Here is a 21380-nt window from a genome sequence, read left to right as displayed (position 1 = left end):
TCGCAAATTGCGGTACCGTAATTAGCACCCTGGTCCCTTTGCGGGTTGGTTTATAACGCCTGCTAAACAGCAGGCGTAAAAGTACCAACCCGCAAAGGGACCTCGTAGTAAGGCAGTAAGGGTTTACCGGTACCGGTGCCCTTACCGGTACCGGTAAACCCTTACCGCCGTCCGTGTAATGAGGCCCTGTGTGTCCTTAGGAATTATAATACTTAGGGGGCCTCATTACGACCCAGGCGCTAATGGGTTAACGGCGCCGTAAAAGGCTGCGGCACCGTTAACCTATTAGTGCCTAATTACGAGGTCCCTTTGCGGGACCCGACCTTAACGGCTGGTGTAGACCAGCCGTTAAAGTAGGGACCCGCAAAGGGACCTTCGTGCTAATTACAGTGCAGCAATTTGCGGCACCGTACTTAGCGCCTTCCCCATTCCCATTGAACCCTATGGGGCAAAAATGGGAATGGGGAAGGGCCATGGAGGAAGGGGGAATTACCGCCCCGCCAACCTTGTAATGGGATGGTAATTCCCCCTTTCTCCATGGCGGAGTCGGTAACTTACCGGCATGGACCATGGTGCTAATAGCACCATGGTCTTCCGCCAGGGTCGTAATGAGGGCCTCATTACACGGAAGGCGGTAAGGGTTAACGGTCACTGGTAATGGTACCGGTGACCGTTAACCCTTACCGCCTTACTACGAGGTCCCTTTGCGGGTTGGTACTTTAACACCTGCTTTTTAGCAGGCGTTAAAAACCAACCCGCAAAGGGACCAGGGTGCTAATTACGGTACCGCAATTTGCGGTACCGTAATTAGCACCTTTCCCATTCCCATTATGCCCTATGGGGCAAAAATGGGAATAGGGAAGGGCAATGGGGGAAGGGGGAATTACCGCCCCGCCAACCTTGGAATAGGGCGGTAATTCCCCTTTCCTCCAAGGCGGTGCTGGTATTTTACCGGCATGGACCAAGGTGCTAACAGCACCTTGGTCCACTGCCTTCCGTGTAATGAGGTCTTAAATGTTTTTTTCTTCTTTCAGCACCAGCACAGTTCCCCTTTCCTCACCTGGGAATGAGGCGTGCTGCCTATGCCGTGACCACCCTCACAAGGGCTGGTGCAGCATGGCTGATTTCGCATGTTCTTGACTTTTCCGACGTGGCATGGCTTGTCCGCTGAGCCGGGAAGAATTCTTCACTGTGGCGCCTGCCTCCGCTGATGCATGCTGTGCTCACTAGTTCGTCGCATCGGATCCCCAACGTACAGAAACATGACGGGTGGGCAAAATGCCCTCCCAACCTTCATCACCATTTGTTATAGTGGTGCCTGCTCGGTTCACCCAGTGGCTCCATAAACACTACAGAACACTAGGAAGTCTTTTGTCGGCCAGGTACCCGTGCAAGGGCGTGTCCATATTTACTTTACTCCTGACCCATGACGTTCCCTGGTCGCTCATCATAATGTGAATGTAATTCAGATAAAGGCACCGCTAGAAGTGCTGGGGCAGCTCCAAACCCCAGATGTATGTGAATAGTAGGAGCAAGACCAGCAACCTACTTAATCAAAATAGCGAGGTCACCATGTCAGCGTCACTTACATGTCAATTTACAGTCAAGTCAGTTGCAACAAATAATTCCAGCTCAAAACATTGACAAGCAATTTCTATTTATTTTGCCTGCAAACAGTATACACACACACTTCTGCTGAGTTAAGGTACCAATTTTTAGCCTGAAATATGCGGTGCCCTTACCAAGTTGATTTAAAAAAAAAAAAAAAAGCATTTAAAAGAGAACCAATAGTAAATTGCAGTTATTCTGTAACTAAAAATGCACATCAGTGACATAATTTCTATCTCACTTGACCCATCAGAGCGGAGGTCATTTTCCAAAACCTCGGAAATTGAACACAGGGAACATGTTATGTTTTCACCTAAGTGCAGAAAAGTCCTCTGCATGCCACTTTTGCAATTTGTGCGACAAAATGCGAAAAGAATAGGACGAGCAAAAACAGGCTAAATCGCCACAAGTCGCTCTGTTTGCTCTTTGGAATGCATATTGTAAATGCCACCTACAATGTACGCATGTCAGGCAGCATTTACAATGGATTCCTATCAAACTGCATTTAGCAGGTATAAGAAGTGGGCAGATTCCATTGGAATCTAATACATTCCCTCTACATCAAAATCAGACAGTGGCGGCCAAGCAGGTGGATGTGTACAGCAGAGCGGATGGAGGCGGCAGAAGTGGTAATTCCACTCTTTCCCCTCCTCCCCTGCCATTCACACCAATACAAATATGATAGAATGTGAAAAACATGGATACAAGTTTTACGCATGATTATGCACATTATTGTTTGCTTTCTTCCACGAAGAAAATGGCCTCTGCAGAGTTTTTTGAGGTATCACCTTTTGGAGCTCCTTTTCGAATCTCCTGTAATTTGGCAGCAGCAACCTGCAAGGTTTGCACTTTTGCATGAACAGTGCAACTACCGAATTTACCTCAGTTGAACGGTGGAGTGAAAAAGAAGGTGGTAAAAGGCGGCATACACGCTTGTACAATGCCCTTTTGCACTGTACCGTGCAAATGAAGTATACTACGCCTGACATGTACTCATGGAAAGCAGCATGTACATAGGATTGCCATGCAGTCTGCTGCCTTTTGCTGGTACAAAAAGTCCTGGGGTTCCATAGGAATCCACAGCATTTGCACCAGCATGAAAATGCATGCTGGTGCCAATGCTGGAGTATTTGTATTGCAAACAGGAAGTGCATAGCGAAAACGTAAGTTACGATCTACCCATGCCCTCCGCCATGCAAATTTTATGTTATGTTATGTTAGCGGTACCTGCATAGCGCACCGTCACCAACGGAATTGGTCCCCAGGCGCTCTGGCGGATCTGTAAACAGGAAGGGTGCGGATAGGGTTAGTCAGGAGGAGGGGAGAAGGAGAGTACGAGAAGTGGTGTGCTGTTGGCAGCTTCAGCTCGGTATACACCGAGTGCTGGGCTTTGGTGCTAGTATCGGATCGGATGAAGGCCTCGAGTGCTGTGGGTGAAGTTTATGTGTTGATGATGCGGTGTGCTAAAGTGCGTACGGATTGCTGGAAGAGTGATGGTTGTGTTGTTTTGTGTGGATTTAAGTATGCAGAAGATTGAGGGTTGGGTTATTGGGGTGTGTATCCTGGTTCAGGTACTTATGATTCCGTTAGAGTTGTATACCTGTGGGTTTGGATGTTGCTGGTTTCTCGTGGGCCGACTCGATTTGATGGTGTTGCGCTGATCCAACTGTATCCGATAGAGTATCATTTGGATTGGTGGGTGCGACTGAACCTAATCTCCAGGTGTGGTACTAGGTGGGTGATATCTATTCTCAGGTGATCTAGTGTGACCCTGGTTGGTTAAGGCTTTGAATGGTTCAGGGTCGGGGTCGTGTTGAAGTGATGTCCTAGTGGATCCGTCTTGGTGAGCGTGTGTATTTAGACGTTCGTATCCTTTTGTCCTGACTGGTTCTCTGTTTTCCATGGGGTGAACATCCTTGGGACTGTTTAGTTGTAGTTTTGTGTGGTGGGGCATTGTGCTTCCTGCTTTGTATTGGTGGACATTGTGTAGTGATGAAACATTCTGTTTCTCACCCATTGCATTGGGGCCCGTGATACAGTGCTTCCTTTCCCTCTCTGTTTTGTTCTTAGGGCTATTGGGGAAGGTCATAGTTAAGGTCATGGTCCTCTTAATGATTAGGTCTAGTCTTTCAAATGCGTGAAAATAGGGCGTAACGTAAAGGAAATGTGTAAAAGCCTTGCGCAAGCATTGTACTTATATTGTTTGTGTTACATGCTCTTTTAAAATGAGTTCCATTGTGTATTTCTCCTGCTAAAATATAACCAGACCTCATGCAATAGTCAAGAGTTTGAAAACCTACCTATTGTGCCATGCCAGCATGATTTTTCTGCTCAGTACACTTACAAGTCCATGGAGCACATTTTAATGAAATGTGCAAATTGCACAGATGGGACCTGCTATGTTTGCACATGTATGCAATAAGATCCTCTCCAAGCAGTTTTTGTCTTTTGCACCATGAAGTGCAGATGAAAATGTTAAAAATATGCAAAATGGCATTTAAACAATTTGTTTGCACTTTATAGTGAAACAAGTGGAAATGCCTACTGCAATCATCACCTATACATTGTTGGGAATCTGCCTTATTTTAACAAGAGTTAAAAACACAATTGCTAAGACACCAACATAAACATTTTATGCTGGCCTCAAACCATGTAGTGTTTGCAGATGGAGATTAGGGGACAGGCAGACATGCAACTCCAGTCAACTGTGCATGCAAAAACCTAAATGGTTCCCCTGGACCACTAAAACAGGTGTTAAAATAGGTGTAACAATTAATATTTCAGCCCGCACAAGTGTGAGGCATGCTAAAATAAGTGACGTTACAACAGGTGTAACAAGGTTTCGCCTGTTTTAGCACTTATTTTAGCATGCTGGGTACTGGGAGCATGAGACCCAGAAACAGAAAGAGCAGGCCACATTTTAAGTGATGCAGGGAGTAAAATAAATGCGTAACACTCTTTCTTAGGTATACGTTTTACGATCTGCATCATTTTCATTGATTTGTCAGAGTGGATTGGGGGCACGGATTCCAATTTACAATCTGCCAGCCACATCTGCTGAAGCATCCAAATCTAAATGCATTATACCAGAATCAGAATGCCGCTCTAATGCTGGAAGAAATGCATTGGATTACGAAAGAATATGCAAGCTTTGGGCACCTGTCAGATTCCATAGGAATGCATGTAAATGTCTTTGCCGTGCACATACACGTGGAAGGTATATATGACTTTTCTTGGGAATGGGGGTGCAAGTAACAAGGGCACCCGGTATCTCCATTTTACTTAACCCTCTTGTCAAAAAGGAATTCTTATTATAGAGGGTACTGTGTATGCAGATGAGGCTCCCTTGATGCAATTTATTTATTTATTCTTTGCATTTGTGAAGCGCCTAAGACTGTAGGCATCAGGGCGCTGTAGCTGTAACCATCATCATCGTCAAGTTTATTCGATATGTATAAAAAAACAATCCATAAAACCACTACAAGATATAAAAAGTACATAACAGATATATCAGACCAAAAATATGTAACACCAGAAGACCACAACAAACAGGAAGAGTTACAGAATCAATTTGTTAATATATAAAAACGCACAATTATATCACGATAAGAACACATAGCATTATAGAGCCACAGCAAAGACAACAACGAGGGGGGAGAATTACAGATTCAAAACATTGTTCAGTCTATAAAAGCTCATTATCAGGGCAATATAGCAAACAGTCGTTTCCTATAACAGAGTGCTATTTTTAGGTAGGTACGAGAGTAACGGCCAGCCCACTTGTGGTGAGTTTACTAATAACAGGTAAGTTAGAGCTGGCCTGTATGGCACAATACCCGCTTCCGTTGATAGCGGTTGTATAAGCCGTTTTCTTGCCTGTGCATAGGCAGGGCAAAAAACAGATGAGGTCTTCGTATGGAGCTTCACATATCGGACAAGATCGATTTGCACCTGCCCCTGTCCATGCTGCCACCACAGACTTTAGGCGGATGCAGTTAAACCTCGCCCCAGATACAAGGACATGATCTTTGGGCGATTCTGCCCATAATAGATAGTGCTGAACACCCATGGACATTATAGTTATCAGCACACAGTTCTGTGACTTCATAATTTCCCTACTTATTCTGTACAAATACACAGACTCAAGAAAACAAGAAGGCCATCGATTTATTTCTCGCCTGGAGAGCATACTGCTAGGTAGGAACAGATGCATTCAGTTTATTCCCATTAGCTGCTTCCTAATATGGGACAGCCGCAGGATCTTGTCTCCCGGGTCCTTACCAATCATAAAAAATATGAATTTGCCGGTGATGCCATGCCATTGCCCCATAGCATAAGCCAGTGCAATACCGACTGCAGGGAAATCGTATCACTGATTGGTGTGCAGCCAAGTTCCATATATTCTCTGAAATTCAGAGCCAAAATTGGGAGTTCAAACACATTTTTCAAAATTTGGTTTTCCATTGTCTGGACTGCCTTGACATTGGCATGGCCCCCATTCCAAATTTGGCAACTGAAGCCGCCTTTCCCTTGTATAAATGGAGCAAGGGAACTATTGGCTTTGCTTTGAACATAAACATGGCCCTGGAGACCCCACCCAATGCCTGCTTAAACTACAGGGCCTGTTTGTTTACATGAGCCATAGCACCCATATTGGTGGAAAATCTGACACCCAAGTAATCAAAATGGTCAACCCTTGGGATAACACTCTTCCCACAGTACATTGCCCTAAAATTAATCCTTCGTCTCCCCTTCCAGCAGGCCATCTCTGCCGACTTTGCTGCATTGACTACCAAGTCCTGGCCCACCATGAAGGTGGCATATTTCGAAATTAGGACCTGCAAGTCCCTTGGAGTACTGGCTATCAATATAGTGTCATCCGCGTACACCAAAACCGGTAGGGGCCTGTCACCAAGTTTGGGAACATCAGAGGAGGACTTTAATAAATGTTCATGAAGACTATTTATATATAAACAAAAGAGCAGGGGCTCACTCCAAGATCAACTTTAAAGGAACTCGTACAACCCCCCTCTGCACCACTTCTCACGCATGCTTGCATGGTGCCATGCAGTCTGGCCAGTAGGTTCACCAGTCCCCCCAGGCAATTCATGGACCTGAGCATATCCCACAACTTGGCATGATTAACTTTATCAAATGCCGTGCTCAGGTCCTTGATTGCCAGGTAGAAAGGCTCCTCCTTCAGATAAAGGGAATGAGTAGAGGTTAGGTACCTGTTCTGGTGTACCCAGCCCTGATCTGAATCCTAGCTGGACCTGCGAGAGAGTATGGCACGACCCAATATTTTAAAAATAGAGTCAAGGAGTGATATGAGTCTATAAGAGGTGTAGGAAGCTCAGGACCCCTTCTTATAAATAGGCTGCATTACCGCCGTAGACTATGATGGCGTAACAGTCCCCCCCGCACATATAACATTGAACCCTTGGATAAGCACTGGTGCCCAGAGATCTGTCTAAATGAAGACTACGCCTGCTGGGATATTATCTGGGCCCGGGGCTCGGTTGCGTCGCTGGCTGCCAATGGCCTTCTTTATCTCATCCACTGAGAACACAATACTATCCTCAGTGCTTATCTCATCACTACGTTCCAGTTTACCCACATCTACTTGTTCATCTCCCTCGGCCCTAGCCCCTGCACTGTAAAGGGGGAAAAATGGCCCATCCAATCTTTATCTGTAACATTATTGATCGTGGTGTCCATATTAATTCTGTAATAGAGATCCTTCTGGGCTATCTCCCACAATACTTTGGAATCATTGTCCCATGCGGCTACCACCAAGGCTTCCCATGCTTCTTCCTCTGAGTATTCTTTTTATGTTGGCCAGAATGTTCTTATAATTTGATCTGGCACTTATGTTGGGAGTTTTGGAGGTGCCTGTACTACCCAGCACATGTAATAGGTTCTTCCTAGCTCTAGTGCAGTCGATCACACAATGTCTGAGGGAACTAAAAAATGAGCTCCAGATTGCTTTGGCTTGTGAATCTTATTTATCTGGGCAACTGTTAAGGACAAAATAGTCTGGCGGGATGACCGGGTGGCCCTTTGTGTTGGTCTATATGGTCTATATGCACAAGGAAGAGGCTTTTAGAGTCTGATCAAACCATCATCAGAGTTATTTCATTTTGAGCCATATGTGCATACTTGTTATGGTGTACTTAACAAACCTAAAAATCCATCCTGCACAAGCGTGAGCTCTATGAATCTTGAAATCAAAATTGGCCATTTTGAAAGTAAGCACATCTAAATCCAGGTGTAAAACGCGTATGCATGGTTTTACAACTACTTCTATAATCCAGGGGGCTGCCCTTAGTTTGGTTTAGCATTCTATAAGGAATTCAAAAGGAAACCATCTGCCCATTAGGTAGTGCTAATTTGAGGCGTCTTCGAAGGGGATCCATTTTTGTTAGTAAAACGAAGTGCTCCCCTGACATGGAGGAGGAAAACAACGCGGAGATACTATGTCCTCTTTGCTGCCCTCCTACATTTCAGGGAGGCTGTAAAATTAGGCGCTCACCTCCGGAGAAAGCAAAGCGGAGATGCTGCTGTCGCTTTGCAGCCTTCCTAGGCTCAGGGCGCCTGCACAGTGAGCTGGAACAGAACATGAAAGCGTAAAAACCATTTTGCACTCTCATTTTCCGCTCAGCTCACTGCAAAATGTCCCCCAATGACAGGAGCACAGCTGGACTGCAGTGCACCTAAGTGAACACGTTGGCGGTTCCTTCATGGAAACGTATGCAATTTGTAAAATGTCCTCAAAAATATGAATGGTTTTTGCTGAGCACAATAAAATAGCTATATTTCAATGGCGATTGTCTATCTATTATTACTTGCACAAGTTCCACTCAAACTGCTGTAGTGGCGCAGGAATGGTCTGGTATGGTGAGAGTTTATCAAAGAATTTCAGAAAATTCGATACATATAAAACAGAAGTAAATTCTAGGAGAGTCGACTGCAATTATCCCGGCAGAAGAAGTATTGACTAATGACGTTTAATACACATTTAGTCTGAGGAATATTACTCTGATCATTTCTAAAATGGCGTTGAAAACATGCTTTAAAACAAACAGTCATCGTGTGGCTTGTGGGCACCAACTTCTCCACAAACCTGTTTTCTGTTACGTGTACTTGTTTTATGAAACGTTGATACACAGTGTTAGCCGAATGAATAGAGCAGGCTGTGATCTTTATTTATTTTTTTTAAAACGCAAAAAATCAAAACCGATCTTCCCCTGCTGTATAATATGTTTGCTTTTCCGCTAGACTGGGCGACACATGCATATGCATTTACAAGCCTCATAAAACCATTGCTCTGAAGACTTTCTAACCACAGATTCCTCCCCACTTGTGCATACAAGTGTTTAGGATCTTTGCTTTTCATGTTACTTGGGATAAATAGTGTCTTTGCCAGGGATGTTTCTGAATAACTTATGGATGTCTTCTGTCCTACCACAAATATCTGTATCTTCAGATGTGTCTTTGATAACCAGCGACAACATGCCAGATGTATCTAGCTATTTTGCTGGTAGGAAGCCCAACAAGTATAGAGTGTCTGGCTATGGACTAGCAAAGCAGCTGGTTGCAGTATGCAAAGCACACATTGCAGCTCTCAATGGCCATTAGGAACCTCTGTCGATACTTTGCGATCTCTGCAAATAGTCGCTCCACAACCTGCCTGTTAGCCTGTATTGATCCCGTTTCATGTGCCACAGTCTCTCCACCCTTAGCTGCTATGTTATGTTTTGTTACTATGCTTTTGTGTCTGCATGTATTGATATTTTGTATTTATTGATATTGATTAAGCACTTTCACCAAAGTGCTGTACGTTAGTGTACCTGTCTGGATCACCACTGTAGTATTTTCAAGGACCAAGCCCTTGTCCAAGGCATGTTGTGCCCCTGCAGTAACCACTCCTTGGTCTGTTGGGGAGAATAACATGAGTAAGGGTAGAGCAAGAGTGAGGGAGAGTGTGAAAGGTGTTTGCAGATGCAGGGAGGGTGTTAGGCAAGCCTAAATGCTGGATTAGTACGGATGCAAGTGTGTCCATCATATGGATTACCTTTTAGAGAGAGGCGACAGAGGAGTATGTGTTGAGCAATCGTGCACCATCCGATTGAAAGGAATTCTGGTGTATCTTAAGATAGAGACCAAGTAGCCAGTGGGTGCATCAGGGGTTTAAGAGTGTGCTCAGGTAATCCTGGTAGATATTTAGGCTTAGAAAACCTGCAGGGTATATTTATGGTTCCAAACGTAAATTCCTGAATAATAATTCTGGGGCTGCCAAGCTAAACATAAAGGCAGCTCTGAGCCAAGAGTAGGACATGTGAACGGTTAATGTTGGTAACCAAGTCAAGGCAGTGGAATGGACAACATTAATAAAGTAAATATGTTGTATCTGGCCCTAGATATGAAGTATACAATGTTTGTATTATATATAGAGCATCATGTGGCAGTAAGGCCACCTCACTGCACTGAGGAGCGGGGAGGGAATCTTTCAGGCTGCAAGCCAACAATGTAGGCACCAGTATGCCCAAAGTGCAGCACCGAAGGGACCCTCAGCCCTTAATGTCCACAAACAGCCATTTCTGTAGTAGGGATAAATGGGTGACCTTGAAGATACTTGCAGGTTAGGTTGGTTTCCAGTTGATATCTTCTCTGCTGAGGATTCAGTGCTGAGGCCACTGCCCGAGCATTTATTGGGACATTCCAGCAAACCTTTGAGAATGCTTGGGGTATTCTGGAGACTGGGCACCTCAGAGGTAGTTGCTGTGATTCTATAGGAATATTCTCCATATAAACTATCAATTTAGAGCCCCTTCCCTGAGCTGCCCTTGCTTGCAAGGTTTTCAGATGGAAATAGGAAGAAACCCAAATAGGTTTAGGAAAATAGCTCAATTTACTGTCCAAACTGCTTTTTCCACTACACTGAACAGTCTTCAAACCCAAAGTCCCAGGTAAGTCTTCAGGCCCCGAATGGAAAGAATGGACTTGACAAACAAATTACGTTGCTCCAAAAACTGACTCAAAGGCAAGAGAAATGGCATCCTTGTCATCACCAATTTATACACACTACCAATGTAAAGCATCCTTTTATATGATGGATTCGAAATACTTGCATGCGTTATAGCATGTTTCTGGTAGATGCATTTGTCTCACATGTCTAACAAATACATTTAGCAAGGTGAATGTGTGTCCCCCTCGACCTGCACACAAACCAAAGTATGGTGTAAAAGCTTTTTATCCAATTAAGCAGACTCGAGCTCTGTATCCTACATAATCTGTGTCAGTGCACCGCTTCCAAAACACAATATCTATCATAAATCTGCAGCAGGATTACTTTAAGTGGTAGTTTCCAATGTGACGGACAGATTAGGGGCAGTCACAACAGAGTGTCTCCGAACAGCGTAATAAGATACAGACTTTTAGTCTGCTTATTTTATTTTTTATTTTATTTGAGCATTTATAGCAGCGCCCTAGATCCATGGGTATCACAGCGCTAGTTACATTAAGTGAAAAGAGAACAGGTTAGAATGTGAGAGACAACACATCATAGTTACACTATGCAGAAATGGATTGAAAGCATACTCTGGCAGAGCCACGCCTCATGGTACGGGGGCTACAACATGTATGCGGGTCCAAGTAAGTAAAATGCTACTTTGGAATGCCTCATCTCATGGTATTGGGTGCTACAACACGTATGCGGTTACAAGTTGGTAAAATGCAACTTTGGAATGCCTTATCTCATGGTATGGGGTGCTACAACAAGTATGCGGGTACAAGTAGGTAAAACGCAACTTTGGAATGCCTCATCTCATGGTATTGGGTGCTACAACACGTATGCGGTTAGAAGTTGGTAAAATGCAACTTTGGAATGCCTCACCTCATGGTACGGGGGCTACAACACGTATGTGGGTACAAGTAGGTAAAATGTGAGATTTTGTTTGGGTAGAATAACCCCAACGTCTGGAAGGACCGATGTGTTGTATCACCTAGAGTTCATATATATTTAGTACTTTCCTTACTATTTTTCATACATTCATGTTCAAAGTAAAGAAGTTCTTTTTCACAAACATGTTGGTCTTTGCATATTAAAAGTCAGAAGTATTCAGTTCACAGAGACATAGGTTTTTCCTTTTGGTGTGCAATGCATTTCAGTCCTAATGTCCATCTTCAGGGATGGTTTCTAGAAGAACAATTAAAAAACGTAATGTAAATATTTGCTGTATTGTTTTTGTTTGGTATATCAACTATGAACATGAACCAATTGCGCTCCCTGGAGCATGGACTAACAAGTATAACTAAGTCAGTGGAAACACTGATCCAACAAATACTGGAAACCGTTGATCCCAATGATTTAGTTCAAATAAGAATGGAGGCTGAGGGTTTACATGGACACTTGTTTACAAGGCGATCCCCTCTGGGTACTTTCTGCATTTTGCAGTTTTTGTAGAATTTGCACAGGCTTCTGCAAAGTAAGACTGAGATTTTGTGTTTTGCGCCGTTAAAAATGGGGGTGCTAGTTGTCAGTCCATGCTCTGGTGGTGCTTATTCTGCACAGTCGCATCATACAATCCAGAGGCAGATGGTTATTAAATTCCGATCATGGAACAGATGCTGAAAAACGTGCAAAAGCTGTGCAAGTACATGAGAAGCTAGGACGTCCACCGGACACGCCAGTAGGGTTTGGACAGCTGAATCTCTTTGAAAAGTATTTTGATAGACCTATAAAGATACTTTACTTTAACAATGGGCTGTGGTGGTATTTCCTGCTAACGGATAAAACAGCCAGAAACACTTTATATGTTTTACAACACGACAGCCATTTCTATGGTATAATGAATTCATGGGGACTAGACCTCTCTGTCAGGACTGCCATCACATTTCCAAAAACCAACATAGACACATTTGTCAAAATCACAGTTTTTTTTGTGTTCAAGAGAAGAGTGTCAAACGCTTAAGGAAAAACCTGAAAAATATCCTCACTGTCACGCGTTCACGAGGTCTCGGAGATGTCTATGCGCACACATTCGAAAAGCGGTATTGGGGTCTGCCGTGTGCGAACCGGCATTGGTTGCCCCGCATGTGAAAAATGTCTTCCCAGGAGTCATAACTATACCAGAATAGTCTGTAAAGTGTATAAAGTTTCTGTTGTCAACAAGGCTGAACACATGCTACATAACACCTATAGCAGAGAACTACATAGTATACAACACGGAGCCTTGCCAAGAGAATGTAACCCACCAACTAAACTAGGGAAGAGCTACTGAAAATGTACAGAAGACTCATGTGTGGCTGGCTGCTAACCAGAACTACATAGGTCTGATTTCAACCCTAGACCAGTATGGCATTCAATGCAAAATGTCTAGCGAAAAAGACCAGTTTAAGGCGAATGAACATGGCATGTTTGACTTTCGCCAGGAGTTAAGGGCCTCCTGTCAAGAAGATGTCAACATTTTAAGACAAGCTTGTAATTTGTTCAGGGACGAGATCATTCAAATTACTTGTCGTGAAAAACCTATAAAGGTTGAAGTATCCTTTTCAAAACACTACGCTGGCTAGTTGTTGTATGTAGATCTACAAACAACTAAATCTAAAACCTAAAACAATTGTGCTTCTGCCCCATGATTCATATCACAGCCATCAAGAACTTTATTCGACACCATCTATTCAGTTGCTCTCATGCATCTCAGAAACAGACAACATCTCTATACAGCACGCCCTAACAGGCGGTGGTAAAAAATGCTAGGGACAATATTATTGTTGGACGGCTATGCGGTGGGTCTGGGAGTGGGATTACATTGATGATTATTATAAACATCAGGGCATGAGCTTGCATATGGAACACATCAAGGACAACCCTGCTTGGTGGCTGTTGGCAAAATGATGCCTTAATTCTTTGTCGGGTCAGTTTGCACAAAGAGTTAATTTGCCCAACACATCCATCATCACCAACCCTGATGTGATTCACTCCTATCTATTTGATAATAGATATGACTTGAACAGCTGCATGTTCATAGAGGATGAAACGGCTTGTATGTGCTTCCACTATGCCGCCAAATATCCAAGATCTTCAGACAACACAAACATATTCATAACTGCATTCACAACCACTCCCGCTCGCTTAAAACAGTTTGTTGTGATGGACAGTTACAAGAATGGGTTCTATATCACGAAACGCATAGCATTATTTTTGTCAGCCGCCCTAGGAATGTCAACCCGACCACTGACAATTTTCTAGGGGATCTAACTTCTGAGCTATCTCCTGAAGACTACATTGTAGAGTTTGTATCAGCTGGCCCCAAAACATATGCCTATCACACGTGACTGTGGGCTGTCAGCATGAAAGTGAAAGGTATACCGTTAAATGTTAACAATACGGCAACAATACATTTTGAAATTTGAAACAGCTGGTGCAATCCTTTGTACAGAAAAGCACCTGTAACACCCCACAATCTATCATTGTTACACATCTGGGTATAGTGAATAATAATAAAACAGTGGGATATTAGCACTGTCACTCTACAAAAGACGCTCTGTGTTGTGTTTGATAAAAGAACACCGGCACCGGGCAGATTGACACAACCCTATGGCTATTAAATATTTGTAGTGCTAATCTTTACAAGCCCCGTCACTATTCCACAGCGCCCCTGACATTGCTCGACTTCTAAATCATCTACGCCACATAAGTGACATGTCCTTCTAGCTGTTTGTCTGAGCGTTGAGTATTTGAATCTGAATGTTTATTTTTTCTTTCGCAATAAAAGTTGTTCTGTCTGTATTAACTATGTCTTTTTAATATATAAACAAATATTTTTACAATACATAAAATGGTCTGGATCTTTATTATGTGTTTAGTTGTGTTATGTATAATAACGCCCATCATTTGTTTGTTTTAAAACATGTTATTTTATTCATTCATATGTATAATGCTAGGTTGTGGTGGGGTCAACAATTTTTAGAGAAACTGTGTTACTGTTCCAGATGCTGGATTTTTTATTTTCACAGATTCTACAAGCTCTTAACGGCCCTTTGTCTTAGAATATTTCCAACAACTTCATAAATGTTCGCCCCATAACCATTGAACATAAAGACGCGACTGTGTAAACAACATATTTTTATTAAGATTTAAAACAGTGACTTTTATTCAGATTTTATTCACAATAGTTTGGGTTATCAGATACTGCACGACAATTTTATTGGCTACACATTCGGATGTATCAGCAATTACTTCATAGACACACTGGGCCTCATTATGAGAGTGGCGGTAGCCATGCCGGCACGGCTGCCACAGGTATCATTTTTTTTCTGGTGCACCGGAATGGGCAATTACCGAGGCATTACGGCCCCGGCAGACACAGCAATTGCACATTCCCGGGCGCTGAAAAATACTAGTCCCCATTCCCATTTGAATCCCATTGGACTCAATTGGAATGGGGAGGCCGGATGCACTGGCACCATTCAGCAATGGTGCTGGTGCCTCCGACATGGTCTGCTCGCGGGTGCCAGTCCGCCCGCCAGGTCAGACATGGTGGGAAAAAAGGCACCCGTGAGCAGAACTCGTAGTTTGCCAGTCCAGTAACAACGGTAACGGCAAGCTTACCAATACCGTTGTTACTGGACCGGCAAACTCATAATGAGGCCCACTGTCTTTCACCATGTCGATAATCAAACATACATTATATATAAACGATTGCCAGAAATTCATAAATTTCCCTGTCAAAAATTCATGAAGCTCTTTTGCAGGTTAACAACCTTCAATTGCAACGAGGGGCCAACTGGCAACCATGAATCACAAAAAAAACCTTTGTGGTGCTTTTGCCAGTAGTTCTCCATTAGAGGGTGGCTGGTGTTGACGCATATGTTTGCGATACATAAATGATTGTGACATTCCCTCCTGTGTATCTCTGTTGGTGCTTCCCGATAACAAAGCAGCCTTGGACATTTAGTACTCAAATGCTCCTTGAGTAAATCTAGCAATAATCATTGGACATATCCAACGGCAGGTTTCACATTAAATTGATCGCTTTCCAACGGATGTTAATTTTGTATTTCCTGCAAATATGTACAAATACCTATGAAAACATCTTCAGTCTCAATCCTCGTAGGTCAGTTTACAGAGCCCCATGAACATTGCTCTACCATATAGTCTTTGATATATTTTATCCCCCAATTTATGAATTTTTTTTTCAACGATGCTTCTAACACACATCGGCCAACCCTGTCTAAACTGCTTGATTTTCCAATGGGGGTTGCACACCGATTGTACAGCCCATAATGTGTTAGATATGCATTCGACTGTCTCTACACCAACCCTTAGCCCTGTTAGTGACTGTGTCACTCGCATCATTTCTACAAAGTGTTTGGAGCTCAACATGTGGCTTATGTTATGTAGTTAATTAACCATATAAGATATTTCCAAACACTCATGAGCATCCGGTCATGCTCATCCATTTTATGTCCTGCGCACCATCTGTGCAAGTGTTGTTTTAAACATTTTTTCACCACTATGGGCCTCATTACGACCCAGCCGTTAAAATCCATGGCGCTAACCCGGCATGATGCTAATTACGCCACCGTAATTTACGGTGGCGTAATTAGCGCCTTCCCCACTCCCATTATGCCCTATGGGGCAAAAATGGGAATGGGGAAGGGAAAATGGGAAATGGGGATTTACCGCCCCACTCACCTTGGAATGGGGCGGTAAATCCGCCATCCACCATGGTGTAAACATAGTTTACACCATGGTGGTAAAGTTGGCGTACTTAGCGCCTGGGTCGTAATGACCCCCTATGTCCTTAAAAACTTGTATGGGCAGAATATCAATCCAGGTCACAGCCAATGTGACCGTCTCATCTTTAACACTGGTGGTCTCCATTAGCAAAACACAAGCCTTACACAGGCTATTATCGCGATCCCTGGGTTTTCAATATGGCTTGAGCAGAAAACACAATAAATATTGATAGTTTCTGCTACAGCTTTGCTCTCCTCAATGCTGTCCCCTTTATGGGTTATAGGCTGTTAGCAAAACAGAGAGGCATGGTTTTAACTATAGTTAGTTCTTATGCTTTACAAAATACAAACACTTGCTTTAAAATACACCCACCAGATAACAGGCCATCCGATAGCCAGTGTGCTTGGACCCCCATTTGACCTGATGCTCCGGTGGGTCAAAATCACTCCCCGGCGTCCTGGCTGCCTGCAGAACCATAGATTCATATCGACTCTCTTCAGAACCCACATTGGCTGCAGATGGTTGCCCCAATACCACGCCCACTGGCTGCTCCAAAACCATGTCATAACCATTCCATGTTGCCATTTCCAGATCAGCAACTGTTATGGGCATATGCTCCTTAATGTTTTGAATTCAGTCTCCAACACAGCACCCATAACTGTAACAGTGAACGGAAACTCGCTGCCGACTGAGAGTGTAGAAGTGTTCTCACAGAGCTCAACGGCCTCCTCCTGTTCTGCCATCAAGTCCTGCACATCCTCCAGCTCATCACCACCCATTAGGCAATAAGAGGTATAACTATCCTCAGGACTCCTAGGGCTCCCAGAGGACTGTTTCCCCTCATCCTAACTGTAGCTGTTCATTACCGTTGTTTCCTGGATAGTCTCTGGAAAGCTGAAAGAGCACGTGTATTTCCGAGGCCTACCACACAGGCTATATATACAGGTTGTAAGCCCCTCACCCACACGCCATCATTGCCTTAGGGACGTCCCTTTTGATAAAAATGTATATCAAAAATTATTGGGGTTCTTAAAATATATAAATGTGTATACAAATCATTGGGTTCAATAAAATTGCTATGAAAATCTTTGGGGGCTTATCAAATTGATATAAAATGTACATCCGCTTCCTATCACCCATGGGCGGAAACCCTATTTGACATCATCACTCTTTCACTCTGTGAATCCCTAGATTCACAGTCCATGTCTTCAGAGCTCACTTCGCTCTCAGCACTCGATTGAACAACATCGGCGAGTGCCGCTCCCATCTATATATAGTTTCAATATAAAATGTTTATTCACTACATATCAAAACTGATATAAATTAGAAAACACTTTATCCCGAATACTTCCAGTCACAATCTTAAATGGGGTCTTGCTTGGGATTCCTTTCTGTCTGATTGGAATCTTCAACTATTAGACACTGACTCCTCTACGTGTGTTGACTTTTATAGCTGGCACTGGGGCAACAGCGTCTCCTGGATAGACTATTTCTTTGTTTCATCCACCTTGAAACCTTTGTGTGGCAAAATGATCTTTTTTGATCCTTTAGTGGGAAATCATTTAATGATCTACTTCAACTTGAAAATAAAAAATGCTGCACACAAAATGTTTCCTACGTTGAATAAATTAAGATCGCAAAAAGTATCCTCTCTGTTTTGACCCCGAAATTAAGGCTTCTAAGGGGAAAATGCAGACAGATGTAAGGTTCTTAAGGGGAATCGATCTTCCACTTAATGAATACCTAATTCAGAGGAAGCGTGCCTGTCAGCGCCACCAAAACTTTGTTAAATCACACACATTTTGTTTGTATTTGAGAGACAACCAGACCATGCTCAGAATACTCACTAATCAAATTCTTGACAATTCTGGGCACTCATTAATGATAAAACATTGGATAAATTGCCTTGTCCTAGCAATGTTATACAGGAATCTGCCTGGGTGTCTTTCATTTCACAGAAATTCAATATTCCTCTGAAATGTCAGAATGATGGATCCTTTTGAGGGATGTGTCATCTATGGCCTTTGTCCTTGGACGGTGGATGATATTGAATCAGCCATAAAGAAGTTAAAACCATCTAGGCCCCCTGGCCCTGATAGCCTCTTGTTGAAAAAAGGACCCCCTTGAATGGGCTCACTTCCTCAAACCTTACTTCGACCTTATATATACAACACATATGATACCAGATTCTTGGTCATACTCCACTATTATTCCAATTCACAAAAAGGGAGATCTGGATGATCCAAGCAATTACAGGCCAATTGCCTAGATGGATTCAGTATACAAGGGGCCTCATTACGAACCGAGCGGTAAGTTACCGCCTGGGTCGTACCCTTACCACCATGGTGTAAACTATGTTTACACCATGGTGGATGGCGGATTTTCCGCCCCATTCCAAGGTGAGTGGGGCGGTAAATCCCCATTTCCCATTTTACCCTTCCCCATTCCCATTTTTGCCCCATAGGGCATAATGGGAGTGGGGAAGGCGCTAATTACGCCACCGTAAATTACGGTGGCGTAATTAGCACCATGGTCCCTTAGCGCCATGGATTTTAACGCCTGCAAAAAGCAGGCGTTAAAATCACCATGGCGCTAAGGGACCTTGTAATCAGGCGTTAAGGGTCGGCGCCGTTTACGGCGCCGTTAACCCCTTAACGCCTGACTCGTAATGAGGCCCAAGGTCTTTGCTACCTTGCTACTGAGAGACCTCACTTCCTTTCTAAGTCAACATAACATCTTATCGCACTTCCAGGTGGGTTTTAGACGAAATATGGGTATACTTAAACATCTGTTGTACAAAATCAAGCATAACTAAGGCAGCAATATATGCATGTCATCGCTAGACTTGACATCAGCATTTGATTGTGTTGTACAAGAACATTTTTAAAAATGCCACCCAAATGGGTACAGTTGATTTCTCTTTTACATCACAAATCTATGCTGAGAGTTCATTTGAATCCTGAAGGTGCAGTTTCTCGGCCGATTGCTGTTAAAGTGGGGCTTAGACAGGGGTGCATTTAGGCGCCATCCCATTTTAATGCATATCTAGGTGATACAGTGGATTTATGGCAGAATAATGACATGGTGGCAGTAAAATTATGTCTTTTGAAAATTCAATGGTTGGCCTATGCGGATGATATCATTGTAAAGACCGGAGGGGGGGGTCTGTACTTCTGCTCTCTATATGGCAGAGGAGGGGCACAGAGGACCCCAGCCAAGATTCTCTATTATTGGTATCATGGTCGAGCAATCAAGGCCCAGCTTCTCAGGAGGTGATGCAGGCTGGTTCTTAAGTACAGTGTAGTCCCCAAGCACCCACAAAGGAATGTCTGCACACTGTATTAGTTAAAACACAGTCTTTATATAATTAATATTCAAGGTTATGTACAATATCACGATAACTCACTTTGTGCTCAGTAGATCTACAATGGCAAATATACAGTTCTACGTGGTACCACAATTACTATTAGATCTCTTTAAAGTGCATCAACTGTATGGTTAAATGTCACACAAATCAGTTTGTAAAGGAAACCAACAACAGATAGCAGAGGAAAGCAGTTGGTTAAAACAATTGGCAGAATACTGGCTCCTACCGTTAGACACAGCTCTGTGTGGAGATGGCCCCACCTGGGCAACCTGTAGAATAAATCTCACAAGCCCAGTCCATATATTGTTCACAAGAGTCTTTCCAATAGTTCAGCAACCCCAAAGAACCTGGTGTTGTAGCGTTCCTCATCGGGATATCGACGGCCCTTCTTGAGTGCACTCCCTTAAGGCAGGAGCCACGGGTCATCGAACGTCCGGCGAGAGACACAGTGAACTACGGCAGTGAAGTGGCAGCTTCATTCCTAGCGGTGCTCATCGACGGGGAAGCGTAAACGTCCTGCAAGGAAGAGGCGTGCGGGGCACCTCGATGTCAATAGGTCTGGACCGCAAAGAGTTTGAAGAACGGTGGCCCAGCAAGGGCATTGGGTCGTCGGCGACTCTGCGGTCTTCAGGTGGCGGGAAACCCACCGGCAGATGCTTCTCGGTGCGTCGGCGGCCTTGAATTTCTCCGGGACAAAGCAGTTGGTGCAGGAGAGAGCGTCCTTGGATCAAATGTTACTCAGGCAAAGGGAGCACAGTGGCTCCTGTTGGCGATGGTGGTTGTCGACGGTGATTGACAACAGTGTTCGGGCGCTTCTCCTTGTGATTCCGCGGCAATCCCCGTCTCCGGTCGGCAGCCTGTCGTAGGTGTGTCTACCAGGGAGCTTTGGCAAAGACCAGCTGGTGCACGATGGTCCCTCGTAGCTCGGGAAGATGGCGCCTTACCAGGTCCTCTCTGGGTCAGTCCTTGGAGACACAGCAGCTTTCAGATTGGTGAAGAAGAGCAACAGCACTTCTTCTCTTCCAGCAGGGCTTCAAGGTTAAGCTTCAGTTTCAACTCCAGTCTCTCTTCAGCTTCTGAACACGAATTCTAGCATTGAGAGGCCCCCATATATACTAGTTGATCTCCCATTCATTGTGCTGGGTCACACTCAGGCAACCAATCGGTCAGAAGGGCATTCATGCAGGCAGGCAGCCAATCAGGTGCATAGCACGTTCAGGCCATTCACTTCTCTCCATGCACTCACAACAAGTTATGTGTATTGGGACAAGTACCCAGCCATTCAACACTCCACACTGCATTCATACCAGTTTCTGGCAGGGCTGTCTCAGTCATTGTGTCAAACACAAGAAACCAGACACCCACAACAAGAAGTGCATATTGGTGTCACACTCCATTCACCCAGGTCCCACCCACAGGGTGTACCCACAACATACAGTCACTGGGAAGGCTCCAGCCAGTCTGGCCTGGACTTAACAACAACACCATATATGGAACTTCCACCCAAAAGCCAGTCAGGGGGAAGGGACAGAGTCAGGGCTTCCAAGGACTTTGGGAAAACAACGTAACAGGCGATGGAAGGCAAGAGACCACAGGGGCACTTTTGTTTCCATCAGGAATCTACTGATTCCAATGACAGGGCCTGGGCATCCAAAATGG

Source organism: Ambystoma mexicanum, chromosome 10 (assembly GCF_040938575.1).
Source record: "Ambystoma mexicanum isolate Mex_15411 chromosome 10, UKY_AmexF1_1, whole genome shotgun sequence".
In the NCBI taxonomy this organism is placed as follows: domain Eukaryota; kingdom Metazoa; phylum Chordata; class Amphibia; order Caudata; family Ambystomatidae; genus Ambystoma; species Ambystoma mexicanum.
Note: the sequence above shows the minus strand (reverse complement) of the source record.